Raw genomic sequence first — 19,717 nt, 5'->3', positions numbered from 1 at the left:
TACCACGACACTGCAATAGCCCTGGAAATCTTGCAGCAGGCAAAGCAGCTGGGCAAGCGCATGTTAATAATGCCACACGTGGTCTCCCTCTAATGGAAGGCGAATTGTGGCACATGTTGAGACAGATCTCAGCCTGTGGTTGCAAAACGACATGGTTTGATCAGAACTCGCAATCTTCCGAGTTAATTTACATTGACCCATCGCTTCAATTTAAAATCTGGACCACTTCGGATGCCACCATAGCCTTTGAATGAAACGATCATTCACCGTCGGTACGGCGCACGCACAACAGTTTCTACGTAAAATTTCAAGAGCCCATAGTCGAGAATCGATAGTCCAGTTGAGGCCACGCAGATGAGAATGTACATCTTCTGGTGGAATGTTCGGGACACGACACACACAGACAACGCTTAGCAAGTCATTTAGTGACATTAGACCGCAAGCCCTTCAGCCTCAGGCCAAGATACTGATTGTAAAGAGGAGCGTTACTGGCCCGTCAAGGAGTTCTAGAAGCGAGAAATATTTTCGGGAACTATTGAGTGGAGTATTGAAATGCGATAAGATCATTCTATGGGATTTTTTAAACCCGACTTTGGCTAATTCAGTGCCTGGCTTGATGTAACTTCATTTGAATCTAATCTGTGCTTTCTTATATGCTCTGAGTTTGGTGTAGATATGTGACCGGATCTTGTGTTTACTGTAGTGCACCTATGTGACTGGACTTTGTGTTGCTGTGCTTCTGAGTTGACTTTGAGTTTTAGTGCGGTGTTAGTGAACTTATGTGAGTGGACTTTGTGTTTTATAATTTGGAGTCAACTTTTAGTTTTAATGAGCATAAGTACTATTTTTTAAAAATCTACGTGAAAAGGAGTAGCCGGTGGCAACTAAACCAAAGGCAACAACATCTCCTAAGTACCATACAATAAAAAAAACATTTACAAACAATGACACCAAGGACCGCAGGCGTCACGCGTACGTGATGTAGTTGGATTAAGGCAATGGGTCAATAAAACCCACACTTACTGCCTGAAGGCATCAATATCGCCGGATTCGAGACACTCGTAATGTAGTGAACGAAAATCAAGGGAATCGAGGTGCTCGATTTTTATTAATACTATCGTAAGAACGCAACAAACAAAGACACCAAAGACAACATAGGGGAAGTTACTTGTATTTACCAACGGAATTAAAGAAATGATAAATTGTGGAAGTAAAACTGGATGGAAAAATAACTGGCCGCAGGTGGGATACCACTGCTAGAGGACTGCTATAGACGATTGCTAGACACTCGAGTTCGCTCGAAACACTCGGTGTAGTCTCTCTCCGGTCTTGTAAGTGTCCGACTGGCACAGGCGATGACACGCAGGCGAGCCCCGGAGATCTGAACAAGCACAGCGCCAACACCTACGTCGCTGGCGTCAGTATCCAGCTCAGTTGAAGCCTGCGGTTAGAAATACCACAGAACCGGTCCAGAAGTCCACAAAAATTACAGCTGTTGAACCGCACACTCACAATCAGCAATCCACGGGTATGGGCTAAAATGGCGAAATTCGCACGTGCTATTTAGACGACCTCATTATATACAGCAGGACATCTCACGAACACTATGAGTGCCTGCCTGTCGTTATGGACTGTGTCCAGCAAGCTGGCCTTAAACTGTAAACGGAGAAATAGAAATCTTTTTCAGTACCATCTCCCTTTTTATCGGCAGCCAGTCCACTCTACTTAATGAGGTTCGTCATATTTAAAAGAAAATGTTAAAATCTGGTGCCCCCCCCCCCGGAAGCATAATATTTATGTATACAGTCCGCGCACTTATACATATATATATATATATATATATATATATAGAAATTGCAAATAACCAATTATTCTTGAGTCTTACGCATGAAATTTTCAATTTCATTACGATGTACGCCATGGCGGGGTACTCTGAAATAATTTGGAACGCATGGTGTTCTTTAACAGGGTCCCAATGCATGGTACCCGGGCGCTTTTGCAATTCATTCCATCCCGCGACGTCGTGTTCAGCAGCGCAATAGAAAAGCCGCTATAATCAACAACGGCAGGTGTTTTTAACGCGATAGCGTTAAGGAGCTCGTGTCGCAGAAAAGCCGGTGTCGTCGGCGTCGGTGTCGGCGTCTGCGGCGTTGACCGTGAGCGATAAATCACGGCAGGCGCTTCATAAATAAAAAGCAACTTCCAAGATTGGCCCGGTGGGAATCGAACCAGGGTCTCCGGAGTGTGAGACGGAGACGCTACCACTCAGCCACGAGTTCGATGCTTCCAAGCGGTGCAAACGCGCCTCTAGTGAATGCGGTGTTGCCTTCGAAACGAGCCGTGGAAAGTTATACTGCGGTGTATATCGGTAATTATGAACATGTAACGTACAGAAGTCACAATTACACGAGTTGCGAAGTGCGTTTCCGCTGCATTTCTTCTGCGCTTTCCGCACACGCAGAGCCATCTTGCGGCAAACACAGAAGACCCCCCTCCTCTCAATGTACGGCGCTGCCCCGACAGGAGGCGCGCCGCGCGCGCATTGGGACCGCTGCCAGGCGCGTCGCGGGACTCCCTCTCCCCTGACGACGCTTCGCCGTGCTCCCGGTCCTTCCTTTAGATTACTATCTATCTCTCTGCCCGTGCCGATCGCGACGTTTGGCTGGCGTAGATCGTTTCCCCTCCGAAACACCGAGTTCTTTGGTTCGTTCCGTTCGCTCAGGCGCATGTTTCGTTGCCACGCCGAACGCTGCGTTGCTCGACGCTCACCGCGTGATAGGTGGGCGCTAAGTCCGATGCGGGGCGCATCGTAAGTGATCGCTGTGCCGTAGCGCATTGTCGACCCCTTGGCGGGTCGACGGGAACGCTGTCGCGTCCCACTCTTGAAGGCGAAGCTTAAGGGTCCTCCAATTTTTTTTAAATTGCAAGACCAAGAATCTCAAGTATCAAGTTAAGAGCTTTGTAAGATAGCAGTGAAAAGCGGCATCACAATGTTTTGAATTGACTTAATAATACATCTTAAGCGGACAAAATTTGTTTGTTATACAACGCATTGAAATATATCACTAATTTACGAGTGAGACTTTCACAAAAGCTTTGTAAATATTATGACTAATTCACGTAGGTGGTAAATCCGTATGTAACGTTTGTCCGTTTTAGACGCACCTACAGAGATGTTCCTACATGATTTGCATTCTCACTTCGAAGTCAACGTCCCCACTTGCGTCCTCATTACTAATTTCGTAAAAGCTTTAGGCCAAGCGCCACGTGTTGTTTTCCTGCATTACCTATCAATCATTAACCCTCACCCAGTCACCGTTTGCTGGATAAGTGGATTTCTAAGTGATCGTATTCAATTTGCTTTCATTAACTGAAGATCTTCTAAACTATCCCCTCTTTCAGCTGGTGTGACCCAAAGTTTAGTCCTTGGCGCTCTCCTGTTTCTCATATATGATAATGACCCCCCCTCCCCCCGTTTACGGTTTCGTCCAAGGTAAGTCTATGCGGAGGACTGCATATTATTCCGGCGAATAGCAAATCCATTATACAGGTACACTCTTCTAGGCGACCTCCTCCATATTCAGGATTTTGGCGCAGCAAATGGTTCATGTCCCTCACCATCAGTAAGTGCACTCGTGTGTCCTTTCATGGTCATCGTAATTCAGTAGTGCCCTCCTACTGCCTTAACAACACTAATTTAATACACTGTGAAACATTTTAATGTGCTGGGGTGCATATACATTGTGATTTATTTTGGGCCCATCGTGTTAACCAGATAAATAATTCGTGCAATGCGTACTAGAAGTTAGCTACGTGGTTAGCTGGCATCTCCCTCAGTAAAACTACTTCCATATAAAACATTTATCCTTATTAACCTAAAATACTAACAGTAATAATACGTATACTAATAACAGCAATCAGGTTAAGAAGATTTGTGCCTTCGAATCACTACAGAACCGAGTGGCCATTTCCATTCTTTCTGACTACTCCTACAACACAGGACACAGGTATTTCAGGTTTGAAATCCCGGCTGCGTCTTCCTTCGCTGGCTTCTCCACGCAAAACTGCTTGTCATTGTCGATATCTTAGGTAATTTCATTCAGTGGCTCCAGGTGACTAAATCATCATTCCAGCACATCGTTTTTGCCGCCGAACGAAACCGAATGCTGTGCATCCAAAACGCACCCGTTACACTATGTATCTACGGCCTTTCTTTGTATATAGCCCGAGATTGAAATATGATTTATTAAACGTTTCCCCTGCCACCGACCTTTCGTGTTAAAAATCTGCCCTTGAAGATGGCCATCTTTTATGTTACGTCGCATAACATCCGCCTTCATTGTCCTCGATTTTAGAGCAATGTATACTTTTCTAAGTTCGGAAAACTGCGAACAAGCAAAATCGCTACCAATTGCAGAGGTTCACATTGTCGAGCTGGCCACATGAAAACGCGCCAAGCGACTCAACGCTCGGGCGTGGCAGTGAAAAATTCACTAGGACGTTCCTTGCTGCTTGTCCTGACTTCCCCAACTCTTTATGTAATGTGCCGTATTTCGGAAGCTTTGAGGTACAATGAATAAGTAAATCAATAAATGACAGATGCAGTCTACAGGAGTGCGGCGTCGGCATTTGGTGCAGAAGTAGGGAATCTTAAAGTAAACCGTGACCTTCGAAAGGCAAAGATAGCGTATTACGAAAACTTGCTTTCTGGTATCAGTACAAGAAACCCACATACTACTTGGAAAACTATAAACAGTGTTCTGGGAGGCAGCAAGAAAACCCCCATGCCAGTTGAAATTACACTAAACCATCACGTATTGACCGGTGAAATTATTGTTGATTGTTTCAATAAACATTTTACTTCCAGTATAGCACCAGATAATGATATCTCACTAATAGATTATTTAATTATTCGACACCCTGAAAGCGTATTTCTTAAAACCACAGATGAACCAGAAGTTTATAGGACATTTACCAGCCTTAATAACAATAGTGCCCTCGATATAGACGATCTACAGATAAGACCTATAAAATTTCGTTTAGATTATGTTGCCCCAGTACTTGTTTATATAATCAATTTAGCAGTGGAGTCCAGAGAATATCAACGTAAAATGAAGCGTTCTCGCGTATCCCTTCTGTATAAAGGTGGACACAAAAGCATGCTGGGGAACTACTGCCCAATATCGACTATAACTGCATTTCCTAAAGGTTTTCAGAAAATGTTGCATTTCGGGTTCTCAAATTTGTTCAATAAAACTGATATTATTAGTGATTCCCAGTTCGGTTTCTGAAAAGGAAACGGAGTTAGCCCTGTTAAGGCTCAAAGAATTAATTCGAAAAAACATTGACAAGAAGCTCTATACGTTAGGTTTGTTCATGGATTTCACTAAAGCTTTCAATTCACTTAACTACAAAAAACTATTGCATAAGCTAGAAATGTATGGTGTTCGGGGTATTCCTCTGGCTTTAGTTAAATTATATTTAACAGCTAGAGCACAATGGGTGTGTTTAGGCAAATATAGCTTATCTTCATTGCCAAATAGTAGAAGTGTCCCGCAGGGAAGCCTATTAGGCCTCCTTCTTTTTAACGCCTTTATAAATGACGTTGTAAACAGTGACAAGACAGCGAAATTTGTACTATATGCTCATGATGCCATATTTTTACTGTCTGGTGAAAATGCAGATGATGTGGCAGAAAAATCTAATCGATAATTAGATAACATTAAATCATTATCACTATCAAGTGAACTTAATATTAACCCTTAGAAAACAAAGGTAATAATTTTCAGAGCTAGAAACAAGACATTAAACATTAAACAAGATATTATGTGCGCAGAACAGAAAATCGACATTGTTGATGAACACAATATCCTTGGTGTGACATTTTCATCTCATCTAAGTTGGGATTCTCATATGAATAATGTATGTAAGAAACTTTCTTTAACTACGGGAGTTTTATCGCGTTTCCGAGAAATTCTCCCAAAACAACTAAAAGTTAGAATATATCATGCGCTATTTCAATCACACATAAACTACTGTAGTTTGGTTTGGCCTACTACAACTCAGCGTAATATATATAGAATACTGCTTTTAAAGAAGAAAGCTGTCCGTCGCATTGCTAACATTGGTTATTCATCTCCGCCCTCCACATACTTTCCACTCACAGAATAATTAAAATCACTGATATGTATGAGTTTCGCATCCTGCGTTCATTTTAAATCTACTCTTCGGCATTGAAACACTTGATTTAGGCTACAGCATTTCGGCAGCGCAACAGTCATTCCAATACTCGTAACCTGAGAGAATGGCCTAAACTCCGTTTTAGTACCGACTATAAACACCAGTCTTTGGAACATAACCGTACATTTATTCTGAATAAACATAATGACTTCGACAAACTCACAGTAAATATATTACTTGAAATATTTCTGAGCTACTAATTTATTTATTGATTCAACTTATCTATTAAAATAGGGTTATCATTAGTCGCGGACTTTCTTCTACAAAATAGGTTACCCTGGTTTCTGATGCCTTATGTATAATTGTTTTATTCTTGTTAATTGATATCGATATAACTGATGGTATTTTATACTATTGCAGCTAGTTTTTGTAATAGTGGTGCTTCCATTTATTTCTGTTAGTAAAATTAGGGTTACTTATTATTGTAGAATTGTGCTTTGTTAGTTTCTTCAGTTTATGTTTGTTGGGCATTGGAACACAAATACAGTTTTTTTTATTGTCGAGTAAGAGTGCACGTTCTTAATTATTATATAATGGTATTCTAATATCTGTGTAAATAACTTTCATGTGTGATGCTTTTAAACATCTGTTACCAGTTTACCTGTCACATGCCGCCATGTATGTATGGTCTCCTGGGCCCCGTCAAGCTGTTTTCTTGCAGCTTTAGCCCAGGAGTTCAGCCAGGATATTTTCTGGTAAATAAGGAGAATTGAATTGAATGGACTTTCGGATTTTTTTTTTGGTAAACATGCGGACTTGCAAAGAACTTTCGTAAAAAATCCGGGACCTAAATTGAAATTTGGTTTGCTACTGTCGCTAGTGATTAACCTTTTCTCTCAAGTGCAACCAATTTCCTTCAAATTGGTGCAGCAGTTGTTCTGTAAAAGCATTTCCACGTTTTAAATACATGACAATGGATAAATTCGAGTTGTTCCCGAGCTCTGAATGGATTCAAAAAATGTTACCGTGTACACGATCTATGTAGCATCGCAAACTTTCGTCAATACCTCCAATCGACCACTTTCGGCAGCACAATGTGTCCAGCCAGAACGATCCTTGGAAAAAAATGTCTCCTACTTGGAATTGAAAAAAAAAAAGTGCGTCGGCCGGGAATCGAACCCGGGTCAACTGCTTGGAAGGCAGCTATGCTAACCACTATACCACCGACGCGACATGTTCGGGAATCTTTCCTCGTTGTTTTTACGTTGCAACTTCCGCCCGCAGAGGCGAGGCCGAATGGCAGAAGAAACGAGGTCAGCTCGAGCCAAGTGGACCGGCTCCAACGTCTTAATAATCACGGGTCGAGAGAACACGGGCAAATTTAGCGCTAGGGTATGCGCAACCCATCAGTTATTCATCAGTTGTTTACGAATATGTCTGAACAGCACGAATTGTTGACAACACCCTAGACAAGTTTGCATCCTTCGAGGCTTATTTGTCCCCAAACAATAAGTCATCATATTTCCTATCTTTGATGCTCCCCGCCCGGCACTTCCCAGTCCAGAACCACATGCGATATATAAGGATTGTGGAGCATTCTGGAGAGGAACGTGCGACTAGTTTTGAAGTACGGAAACGCAAGCAACGCAGGTGATGATGATTGTATGCGAAAAAAGTACGCCCCAAGCGGTGCAACATTTTTAGAGTGAAGCACTCCACTCGCTTCTAAATTTAACCTCCCTGCAGTTAATCGCCAGGGAATAGTAATGCCACTGTAATTAATCTACCAAATTAGCCTCTGAGCAGTACCATTTGCTGTGGAAAATATACTCATGCGGAGTGTAAATACCCATTCACACCGGGGACTGACAGTGATCGCGATACCAAGTCGGTCGCAAAACGACAATTCGCAAATGGTCGATATAGCGACCATCGTGCGTCATTCGCTAACTGCTCTACTTTTCGGTCACGTGACCACAGTCCCAAGGCTGCTGAACCAATCAGATGCGCAGAAACAGGACATCTACATACGCTGATACTTATTTTATGTGGCGATGCAGTTATGAGCAGGTGGCGACTTGCCCATGCAGCTTCCTATCATAATTACTATAGCGCAATTTCGCGCTGGAATACAGACAGTTAAGCAATTATGAGAATTTTAATTTAATTTATTTCATTTTCATTTTGTTGCTACTCTTGCCATACAAATTATCAAAACACTGACTGAACCCGTAGCCAGAGACTAGTGTGGGGTTCCGAAACCTGTTTTAATATTGTATCTAATATTAACTTAATTTATTTCAATTGTATTTCATATTCATATGTAATCTCCTAATACATATATATATATATATATATATATATATATATATATATATATATATATATATATATATATATATATATATATATATATATATACGGATGCGTCCTCTTTTCTTGTTTTGAGTGAGTGAGTGAGTGAGTGAGTGAGTGAGTGAAGAAACTTTATTGCAGGTCCGGCGAGGACGCGAACTCGTCGCGCACCCGGCTAGTCCCACGTCGGGACCGGCAGGTCTAGCCCACCGGACCGGTCGTGGGCCGGTGGGCTACCTAATGTGAAATTTGAGCGCAGCTGTATACGCGCTTTCGCTTGGCGTGACAATATTTTGCATTATCATTATACAAATATGCGATTTATATTAAGAAGAGAACACTGGAGTGGCCAATCTGTCTCGCGCGGTACATTGCAAACGGTGTGTGTGGAGCGACTGCATCGCGTATCGGCAGATCGCGAGAGGCAGCGCATGCGTGACGCATGGGCCCGATTCGCAGCAGACGCTCGCAGACAGACCTCCGCTCATGCAGCGCTTTGTTTCCATATATGGTATCGACGGACGCGTTCGCTGCATGCCTTATCGATGGCGTCATCGGTGAACACACGTCGGCGCGCTACTCTGGCGCCGTCTTGTAGCAGTCGTCGCCGCAGAGCGCGTCATACGCTTTTGCCATACCCTCCTCCTCCGCTTTCGTCCTCGCGCTCCCTTCGCTCTCTCCGTCTTTCATCCGTCGGTGCGCTCCGCGTTCTTTCTTTCATCCTTCGCTAGGTTACGCCGAGGACGCCGATGTGTCAACGCAGGAACGGGCGCTAAGAGGTGCGCTCTAAAAAAAAAAAACGCAACATGGTTACAGAATCAATTATTCCTGCATTTTAGAGGGCTCCAGTAGGATAAGTGGATCACTTAAATAGTTGCGCAATTTCTAAGTGTTGCTTCACACGTGTTGTACGGCGCAGACACCTATCATCGCTATTCTTCCCTCAACGAGCATCATACATCGCCTTTGTCCTCGTGTCATCGCTGCGCGTACATATCCCACTGTAAATACCCGTTAATTGAAGTTGACGTTTCGGAATAGCGTGTGAGCGATGCCATGCATAAACATATTAATTGCATGGCAATAAAGTTATGACCTTTCCGGTGGATATTCAAGTAAATTGCATGAGATTACTCGTTGCACGCCATGAAGGTAAACAAAATTGGACGCATTGCCTTTAGCTGCAAAGCATTTAATTGTCTTCGCATAGATTACAACATGTGCATTGGATCTGCATTTTTGTTTCTTTGGAGCCCCAATGTACTTATGTTGCTGGGAACCCCCTACTGTAATACGTTTGATTCAAAGGAGGATTGTGCTTACATTAAATAAGTAAATACGCCTGAATAATGGACAGATATAGTGCGAAAACTAGCGTATTATTAATCTAGGTTGTCTCTGTAGGCACCACTTCGTGGATGATATTAAAGAAGCTGAGAAGTAATCCGACAGGAGCAGCGAAGATGTTATTACGCCGCTGGAACCACTCCACTTTGCTCGAGCTGACCCCGTATCTCCTGCAATCGCGGATGGATGGTAAAATATAAAAAACTACAAGGAAGCGCTACAGGACAGCTGGCGTCGGTGGTATAGTGGTTAGCATAGCTCCCTTCCAAGCAGTTGACCCGGGTTCGATTCCCGGCCGACGCAGGAATGTTTTTTCAATTTCCTATTAAATATTATAGCATCCTTTTATGAAAAAGAAAGGTGTTAGCCTTTGTGAAATACAATGTTAACAAAGGCGTTAACAGGCGTTGCCTGAGCAGTCACGTTGGTGGCGCCATATTGTGGCAATGGCTTTTACCATAGAAGACACACAACTAATACTGTAATACACGAGCGGAAAAGCGGTTAACCGAGGGGCCCGATTCTTTCATCCACTCTCATTTCTATTGATTTATCGTTTCTTTATTTCATTTATTAAGCCCAAGCAATTTCCCCTTGGTTCTCATCGGTATCAGTGTTTGTTGGCTTCTTTTATGATATAACTAATATTGTAGTGACGCGCCAAGTTCCGCTGAACTGCTGGTGCAGAATGCCTCGGCAGTAACAAACTCCTGAACATTCCGTCATTCAAAAACTTTACTGGACGAGCGCTTGCGTAGCACAACAATGTTTCAAACACGGTTTTAGTTGAACCAAGCCTCACAATACGTCCCTACCAGCGTTACTGCTGCTGTCCACGGCCACTGTATAACCCTGTATTTTGTGTAGGATTGTACGATTACTGGCATGCTAAAACTCCCTATTGTTCACTTCGACGGTCTCTTTTTCTGACCATTCCCCCCCCCCCCTCCCCCTTCCCGCCGAACACGCTGAATTTTGCTATGCATGTATATGTGTATATATGCTCAATAGGTATGCACATATTCTTAGAAATTTGGGATATAACAGAAACAAAGCCATTTATGTTGAAAGAGAAATCTAAATTTCAGCAGCGACTGGTGCGAAAATTGCGAAAACGCGGAAGTAAACGCACAAGCTGCGCTATTTCAGTGCAGCTGACTTCCACTGTCGGTACCTGAAAGCAATAAAGTAAAGCGAAGCATTGCCACTACCTAATAAAGGGAGAGCGTCTATGAGAAATTCTGTGCTGGTTCAGGCCACGTGCACAAAAAAAAACAAAAAAGTTACGCGAGCATTGTTTGTAAGAGACGGCGCCGCCTGTCGTACGACGGTAGTTCATAACAATGGAGTCGAGAAGACAAATGTGCAGAATGTTTTCCCTAGAAAAAAAATTTTCAGCTGTTCATAAATTGCCTGCTCACTTTGTAAACAGAATTATGCGACAGAATGTAGGGGTCGCAAATTTCATGGCAGTTTTACCAATCCTTTCGGCGTATAGGTACTGCAAGCACTCTCGAAATGCTTTATGCCAGAATATTGCCTATGCGAACTAAGCTATCTGGGAATGGTTTAACAGCAATCATTACCATGCGTTACTTACGCAACAGAACGTTGCCCACGTATCAAAACCGAAGTCTCTAGGTAGTGCTGTTGCCATTGTAGCGCAGTCATTGTGCTGCATTATACTGCGTGGGTTTACGCCATTAACTTATTTATTTCAATGAGAAACACAACTCTCTTGGGCTAAATGTTTCATTAACGTCATGTGCTCAAGGGAACTACGAATAGCCTCAACATTTACAACAAAGGAATGACTATACCCATCTGCCATCACGTACACAGCTACCTCGGCACCGAGCGGTGGTGGCTAACATTCCGAGGGCTAATTTTGTACACCTGCAGAAATACCAAGCAAACAGGACGGGAGGATAGCCAACGTGGTAGCCCCAATGGTAGAACATCCCACGTGCGATAAAAAAAAAAAAAGAATTCCGGCTCCAAGCCGCAGCAAGGAGTCTTTTGGTCGACTTACATTTCCCGTCTCGTTGTTATTTCTACATAAAAAAATGAATATAAAATGTAGCTTCCCCTGTGCGTCATCTGGCTCAATTTGTTTCTTTATGTAGTCTTAGCACAGGTTTGTGCGGCGTCCTCTTGTCATTCAAGTCCTTTGCATTCTGTACAGTGAAGAACCGCTAGTATTGTATGTCTGTTATGAAGGACAGTGAAGGAATGATTTATTATTTGCGGAACTTTTTAGCTGTGCGATGTTTTAACGGTATGCATAAAATGCCTCATCATTTGTGCACGCACTTTGAGACAATGGGAGGTCCTAGATTTCAAAGAAGCTGTTACAAGTTCTCCGAGAGTCTCTAATGAAGGTGCCGATTTAGTTTTAGGGTGCTTTGCTTGCACTGGAATCTGTGGAATCGCTTAAACAACCATAGCTTTCTTGCTGAATTATTTCAGTAGAACACGCCCATATTATCAGAGTTGTAATTTCTAGGAAATATAACGTAGGCAAGTGTATGAAACCGCAATCTAGTGAGTATTGTTGGCCAAAGCATCAAGGAAGGAATAATTATTACTGATGGAAACAGTTGTTTCAATCAGTGACAGTTTAGCGATGATTCAGATTCATCAAAGGTACAGAAAGACTCTGGCCATGGTAGCTTTCGATTAATATAATGCACGTTATTTATGCGACATGTTTTACATGTGCGCAAAAACCGCATTTACTTTCGAAAACAAGTTAATTCTCAAGAATGAATAAACACAATGAGATTGCTGCCTAAAGTCACTGAGTATGCGTAGGAGCTTGGACTTTTCGTGCAAGTAGCTTTTGTAAGCCAAATTGGCTACTCATAATTTGGTTCGCCCACCCCACGTGAGCAAGGAATTCAGAAAGAGTGGAGTTCGAGTTCAGCTGCCGGTCTTCTGCTTGCAAGATGCATGACATGGACGGTTCATATGCACCGTCTACACATGTTTTTAGAAGAGGGGTACCGCACAGCTGGTAGTGATGGAGCCAAAATCCGCAGGTACGGTCCACTGCCGAGGCGTTCGGCCTTGAGCAAGCAGACAGCCACATCACGTTTCGTGCAACAGACAAATACAGATACTATTATTATTAAAAATAATGCAGAAAGGTGTTCGGAAGCCGTAACATTCACGGTTCATTAAGCCAGTACCAAAAAAGTGGTGCATGCATGCTACAGGTTTGGTTAACAGGTAACCATCCCTACGCTACATACTGTCAGGGTTGGGGGCTCAATCCCATCGCTCGTGGTCCTTTGCAAAGATTGGGGTACGGTATGAATTCGAAGGTAGCTGGCCCATGCCGTCGTCCAACTTATTTACGCTGAGATCGTTGATGAAGTGAAGAACTGTTTCTCATCGAGAACGAGGAAAATGGGTTTATTTACAGAAATTAAATCAGTCTAACATGACTGCTTGAGAAAAAGAGTGTCAGTCCAACATGACTGCATGAGAGAAGTGAATCAGTCTAACATGACTGCTCAAGAGCAGTGTGTCCAGCATTCGCACAACAACAGTTTTATACACTCGGTCCGCCGGCCATTCGAGGCGGCGACTGTTCGTTTACTCATCACCAACTCGCCGCTGCTCCACAGATCAGTTTACGTGCACAAAGGCAACCGCGTTCTGATGCCCGACGCCGGCGTTAGAGGGGTGCCGTTCCGGGAAGTATCGGCGCCCATCGAGGGTAGCTCGTTGTCTTGCGTCTGGACGAGCATGAGAAGCACCAAAATACGGCTTCCCCACGGCAACTTGTCCATGCGTGTCATATCAGGTCCACGTGGGGAACTCCGAAGCCATTGTTCACACACCGAACTCGTCCCGTCACAATGTCGATGGGGCTGGCGGAAGGAGGCGGTTTTCAGCACAAAGGCCGCTTCTTCGAACGCCTCCTAGCTGCAGTGACGAAGAGGGTGCGGAATGCGCGTCTTGCCCCCTTGTCGTTATTGGGTGGCAATCTTGCTTTGCAGCTCGCCATTCTTAACAGCGCAAAGGCCGGTTCTTCGAACGCCTCCTAGCTGTAGCGACGGAGAGTGCGGAATGCGCGTCTTGCCCCCCTTGTCGTAATTGGGTGGCAATTTTGCCTTGTAGCTCGCCATTCTTAACAATACCAATCAAACAGCGTACTTTTTAAACCAATTAACACTGTAGGACTTTAATAACTAGAAGGGAATCAGTCATGCCTAAATGCGTATGTAAGCCACATACCTAGCTCTGCGTAGACATAACAGGCGGACATAAGCAGAGATTCCGCGGAGCTTATGCCCGTGTTCTGAGTCGTATATTCTTGCTTAGCACTTGAACATTGGCATCATCATAAGGAAGCACTCACAAAAATTGTGAACCAGCCCTGCAACTTTTGAAACGAATGGTATGATGTTGCAGGTGGTGGACAGGTTGGGATGAAGTAGGCAAATTGTAGGTAACTTAGCTCTATGACTCATTTGACCAATTTTGAGTAACGACATGGTTTTACAGCGCTTTCAGCGGCCCGTCTTTTACCGATATCGGCAGTTTTCCTGACACGACAAGTGACGGAATACACTTCGGATGTTTAAGAGTTGAATGAGACTGCGATGTTTAAGAGTACATAATTTGCATACAAAAACACCACGCCCATGGGAGTATTATTCCCCTTTACGCATGGCTGCCCAACCACGGTCCTTTACGACCCTGCTTAAAGCAGTTGACACTGCTATTCAGCAACATTGCAGACGAGTTGCAACAAATGGTAGAGGACCTTAGTGGGGTAGAAATTAATATGCAGAAGACAAAGATATTGATGAATAGCCGGGCAAGAGAACAAGAGTTCAAGATCGCCAGTCAGCCTCTAGAGTCGGTGAAGGTGCACGTATACCTAGGTCAAAGAATCATAGGAAACCCTGATGATGAGAAGGCAATTAATAGAAGAATAAAATTGTTTGGATCGCATACGGCAGACATGGTCAACTCCTGACTGGAAGCTTGCCATTATCAATGAAAAGGAAGGTGTACAATCAGTTCATTTTACCGCTGCTGAGATACGGGGCAGAGACTTGGAGAGTGACAAAGAAACTTGAGAACAAGTTAAGGACCGCGCAAAGAGTGATGGAACGAAGAAGGCTAGGCACAGCGTTAAGAGACAGAAAGAGAGCTGTTTGGATCAGATAGCAAACGGGTATAGCCGATATTCTAATTGACATTAAGAGAAAAACATGGAGGTGAGCAGGTCATGCGCAGGTTAGAAAACCGTTGGACCATTAAGGTTACAGAATGGATACCAGGAGAAAGGAACCGCAGTCGCGGATGGCAGAAGACTAGGTGGAGCGATGAACTTAGGAAATTCGTGGGCGCTTGTTGGAATATATTGGCACAAGACAGGGTTAATTGGAGATCGCAGGGAGAAGCCTTCGTCCTGCAGTGGACATAAAATAGACTGGTACTGCTACTGCTGCTGCTGCTGCTGCTGCTGATGATGATGATGACACTGCTACAACTTACAGCTCCTAAAGTGACAGTACTAGCCCGTGCGTATCTAAGAAGAAAAGTAAGTATCCGCCGACACAACCCCTCGCGAGGACACCTGCTCTTCACACTAGCCACTCTGTAACCCTTTTCCTCATGCAAAGGCACGTGAAAAAAAATTTTTCTACATTTCTCCCAGCAAAAGCTAGAGAAGACTCACAACCCGCGTTAAGTAGCAAAATGAAAATTTGAGAGACATGTGTTGGCGGCGAACAAAAGAGACAGTGGATGGCGTAAGTGTTCAAGCAAATGTATTCCAAACCACGTGTAATTATTGATGCAACATAAATTCAGTGGGCAGTGTCAGTTTCTCTGGTTGTGCAATCAGGAAGTTGCTCATCGTCGAAATTGGCCAATACATTAAAGGCAATTTCTCCTAAGGGAACGGACGGCTGCGTTTCGGGGCTTTAGATGGCATCCATCTCAAACAGAGAATTTGCAATTAGAAGTGGCCTACTGAAGCGAAACGTTGACGGATAAAGAAGGCTTCAAAATCAAATATCTGTTGGACAACATTGATGCTAGACTGAACGTCAACCTGTTTTGAAACAAAAAGCAGTTCAGCGCTAAATAAATGTAAAATATGGCAGGTGTGTCCTCTCCGCGCATTCAGATACAGGGAGAATTCAGCGCAACAAGATATTTACATCTTTGACACAAGAAGTGCCCTTTCACCCGGCCCAATATTCAACCAGATCTGGATAGTGTGCCCTATGTTTAGCAAAAACCCTCTAAACTTAAAAGTAAAAGACTATGAAATTTCTTCCTTCGCTTGGGAAAGGTGCATAGTTGTTTATTTGCCAGCAAGTCAGTGCAACGTTTGAATTCCTGGCAGCACTTGTATTACTTTTGAAGAGCTCAATTCCTCTCCTCCACTTCACCTTCTATTACTCTCTGCCCGACACTGTAGTTCCAGCGTACTTCAGGTTACTTTCGCAGCCTGAGAAGCACTGCGGTTGTTTCAGATGCTCTTTCACTTTGGTAAGAGCCTGCTGAGCTGAGAAGCAGTTCTAATGCGATCAGCAGTCTTCTGGAACTTTACCCACTTTACATTTTGTACCCAACATCTTTCACAGAGGGACCCAGATGGCTCACTAGGTTGTCCACTAGGTATGTGCTGGCTGCAGTCTATGCGAACAGACGCCGAACAGACGACTTGGGTCCCTGGGTATTTTCCACTGGTTATGTGCTTGAACCGACAGCTTCGGCATGGCGTATGCGATATTGATATGGACGTATCATTCACCAAACCCCCAGAACAGATGTTTCAAGGTGACATGAAAGGTCTGTAGCGTTACATATATTAAAACGGCAGAGCCGCATCCCCAACAGGCACCTCCACAGGGGGCGCAGCGGCTTAAAGGAGAGCCCTTGCAACAAAGTTGCAGTCAGGATACTAGATATACTGCAGAGCTACAACTGGGGTGCAGTGATGCTAAGAAGATATGGTATCATTTCAAATTGTAGTTGTCAGCGAGATTGCCACTTTATGTGTCTGTGGGGGCTATACGGTGAGTCTCTACAATGCTTTATTGTTAATCGCATTAATGCTGACAGCAAAATATTGCACTATGCGAATGTAAGGACTTTGCCGGTGGATAAAGAGGAGCGTTGCGTGAGACTACATGGAGAGTACGATGAGACTAGAAAAAATATGCATCGTCATAACTGTTACCAGATTTAAGGAGCTCTTTCAATAAAGGTTAGCGTCACGTAAATTTCAACATGTGAGCTGAATCCGCATGTTTTCCCCATTCTCGCTTTCTTCCGATCTTACGAGCTTCTATTGAACATGCAGTTACATTGAAGAGGCCGCGTCCATGACTCATCCATCTGCGTTTTGAGTCTGCTACGCAAGCTGCTTTGTCGTCATTAAACAACTCACAGTGCGAAAACGCACACGTCACTAGGAACGACACAATTGCACATTGTGCCTGTGGCACGTAAATCGTTACAAGGTTAGCTTTTCCCAGAATACCTTCGGTTGAACAGAAATGTGGCTCGTATCCTTTAATTTTTTATTGTTTAAGGGGATCGAAAACCAAGCCAGGTGGTACACAATTAAGTTGGTGTGCTTCTTTTACTTGCGTGCCTAGACTGGTTTGTCGCTGGCAATAGTAACATACAATTCCTTGGATAACCTTTTCTGGCAGCAAAGCGTGATAAAAAAGGGAGAAAAAACTGTCCCAGAAGCCACAAGATTTGATGTTTGATGATTAGAGAAAAAATTCTGCGTCGGCCGGGAATCGAACCCGGCTCAACTGCTTGGAAGGCAGCTATGCTAACCACTATACCACCGACGCCGGCTCTGTGCCACGTTTTCCCGCCGCCTTCTATGTTAGAACATCCATCCGCAGCCAGCAGACCGGATGAATGGAGAAATGAGGTCAAGCGTGAGCCACCGGGAAGGCGCTGATTCTCTCTTCTTTTTTCTTTGGAACCTTGCCTGCAACGGCATATACCCCTTTGTGGTTTGTGTGAGATGAATTCCAAGCTATACATACAGAGTGTTTTGTTTAGACCACACAGACTTTTTAAAAATAAAAAGTAATCTGCGCACCGAACGTGGCGTTCTTGCATGCGCGTTTTAGGCGAAGCGGAAACTGCTGTGCCGCTAATAACGGGTGCTTCAGAAAACAATTGACCAAGATTTATTGCTTAAATTTTCACTAGTGCCTTATTGGAAGTTGTTGAAATGGCGAATTTCGAGCAATCGTATTTAATGCATCCTCGTTTTTCAGAAATCTTGAAAGTCCAAAGTAATTTGAGGCACGTATGACGGAATTTCAACGGTAAATTCCGGCAATAAATAAAGCCACCACCGACTGGAGTGCAGCTATGTATATTGTTATTGGCTGGGGATCCATGAAGGAAGGCTCGACGTACCGTTCACTGCGAAGCTCCGTGACGAGGTACATACAGGGAACGTCCACCTCCACCAGATATGCTACGTAAGAAGACGCAGATGAAAAGCTATGTACTACAAGTATATTTACAAGAAAATACGCTGCGCTTGACCAAGAGGCAACAGCCCGCGCTAGCTTCTAATCGTCGTCGTCGTCTTCACACTGCTCGCCTTTTCGTGATCGCACGCATTGTTCCGTAGCAATATGAATATATATGAGCGCAGATATAGATAGATTTCGCCCTGATATGAAGCCCCGCTATCATGTCAGAGCAAAACACCCCGTGACGACAAGCGCGATTAAGTTTGAAATATAACACCTCCGCCAGTCGGGGCAGTTACCGATTTTCACGCTTCGTCTGGCCGGCATGTTTGGTTATGTGTCGGGTCAGGATTTGCCGCGTCATGCTATCATTCGAGCTTCGCCCCACGCTTCTTTACGGGACGTTGTGGCATTGCCGTCTGACGTTCAGTGGGACGCGCTGATTCTCAATGCTGCTTCGATTGAACTTTGGAATTTGATGACCCATATCTCCAATTAGGTGCGATTTTCAAGATTCTAAAAGCATGGATAAGCATGAAGGTGTCCCTGTCTTCAAATATGCCATTCAGACAACTGCCCCCAAATCACTAATAAAAGAAATGTACATTAAGGAATTTTTATGAATTAGGATTCTGACACTCACATTATTACCGAGGATGTATCTCCGCCTCGCCAGGAACTCTTCGGCAAATGTACCAGGTGAGCTGCTCTCATAGCTTATGGTAAAACAAATAAAACAAAACATTTGTGTGGTTTCAACAAAAGAACACTCCCTGTATACAGGGTGTTTCACTTAACTTGAATAAAGGAGTTGAACCAAATGGGGTTCCAACACACGTTCTGTTAGGGGTTGGCCAGCGGAGCTATAGTATCACCTGATCCGATAGGGTGTACACGAGCGGTATGTAAAAATACTGAAAGATATCTATAGCGGCTCCACAGCCACCCTAGTCCTCCATAAAGAAAGCAACAAAATCCCAATAAAGAAAGGTGTGAGGCAGGGAGATACGACCTCTCCAATGCTATTCACGGTGTGTTGACAGGAGGTATTCAGAGACCTGGAATGGGAAGAACAGGGGATAAGACTTAATGGAGAATACCTTAGTAACTTGCGATCCGCCGATGATATTGCGTTGCCTAGTAACCCAGGGGACCACTTGCAATCCATGCTCACTGACCTGCAGAGCCAAAGCAGAAGGGTGGGTATAAATTAATCTGCAGAAAACTAACGTAATGTTTGACAGTCTCGGGGGAAGAGAACAGCAGTTTACGATAGGTAGCAAGGCACTGAAAGTGGTAAGGGAGTACATCTACCGCGGATCCGGATCATGAGACTGAAATAATCA

At 43.9% G+C, this 19,717-nt stretch overlaps 1 protein-coding gene, 1 long non-coding RNA gene and 3 other non-coding genes across 12 annotated transcripts in view; 2 read left to right on the top strand and 3 right to left on the bottom strand.

Annotated features, from left to right (window-relative positions):
• The window catches only part of LOC135898887 (uncharacterized), a 129,436-nt gene that overhangs the window by 52,142 nt on the left and 57,577 nt on the right, over positions 1 to 19,717 (top strand). The window lies entirely within an intron of this gene.
• On the bottom strand, positions 1,182 to 18,420 carry LOC135898067 (uncharacterized). The gene is made up of 3 exons (XR_010563250.1): positions 18,310 to 18,420; positions 6,842 to 6,932; positions 1,182 to 1,441 (listed from the first exon to the last, which is right to left on the bottom strand). It is a non-coding gene; the product is annotated as an uncharacterized lncRNA (long non-coding RNA).
• TRNAG-UCC (transfer RNA glycine (anticodon UCC)) lies at positions 7,339 to 7,410 on the bottom strand. The gene has a single exon. It is a non-coding gene; the product is annotated as a tRNA-Gly (tRNA).
• Positions 10,114 to 10,185, top strand: TRNAG-UCC (transfer RNA glycine (anticodon UCC)). The gene has a single exon. It is a non-coding gene; the product is annotated as a tRNA-Gly (tRNA).
• On the bottom strand, positions 17,655 to 17,726 carry TRNAG-UCC (transfer RNA glycine (anticodon UCC)). The gene has a single exon. It is a non-coding gene; the product is annotated as a tRNA-Gly (tRNA).

This window comes from Dermacentor albipictus, chromosome 10 (assembly GCF_038994185.2).
Source record: "Dermacentor albipictus isolate Rhodes 1998 colony chromosome 10, USDA_Dalb.pri_finalv2, whole genome shotgun sequence".
NCBI classification, from domain to species: domain Eukaryota; kingdom Metazoa; phylum Arthropoda; class Arachnida; order Ixodida; family Ixodidae; genus Dermacentor; species Dermacentor albipictus.
The sequence above is the reverse complement of the archived record's forward strand: the minus strand, read 5'-3'. Positions and strand labels throughout refer to the sequence as shown.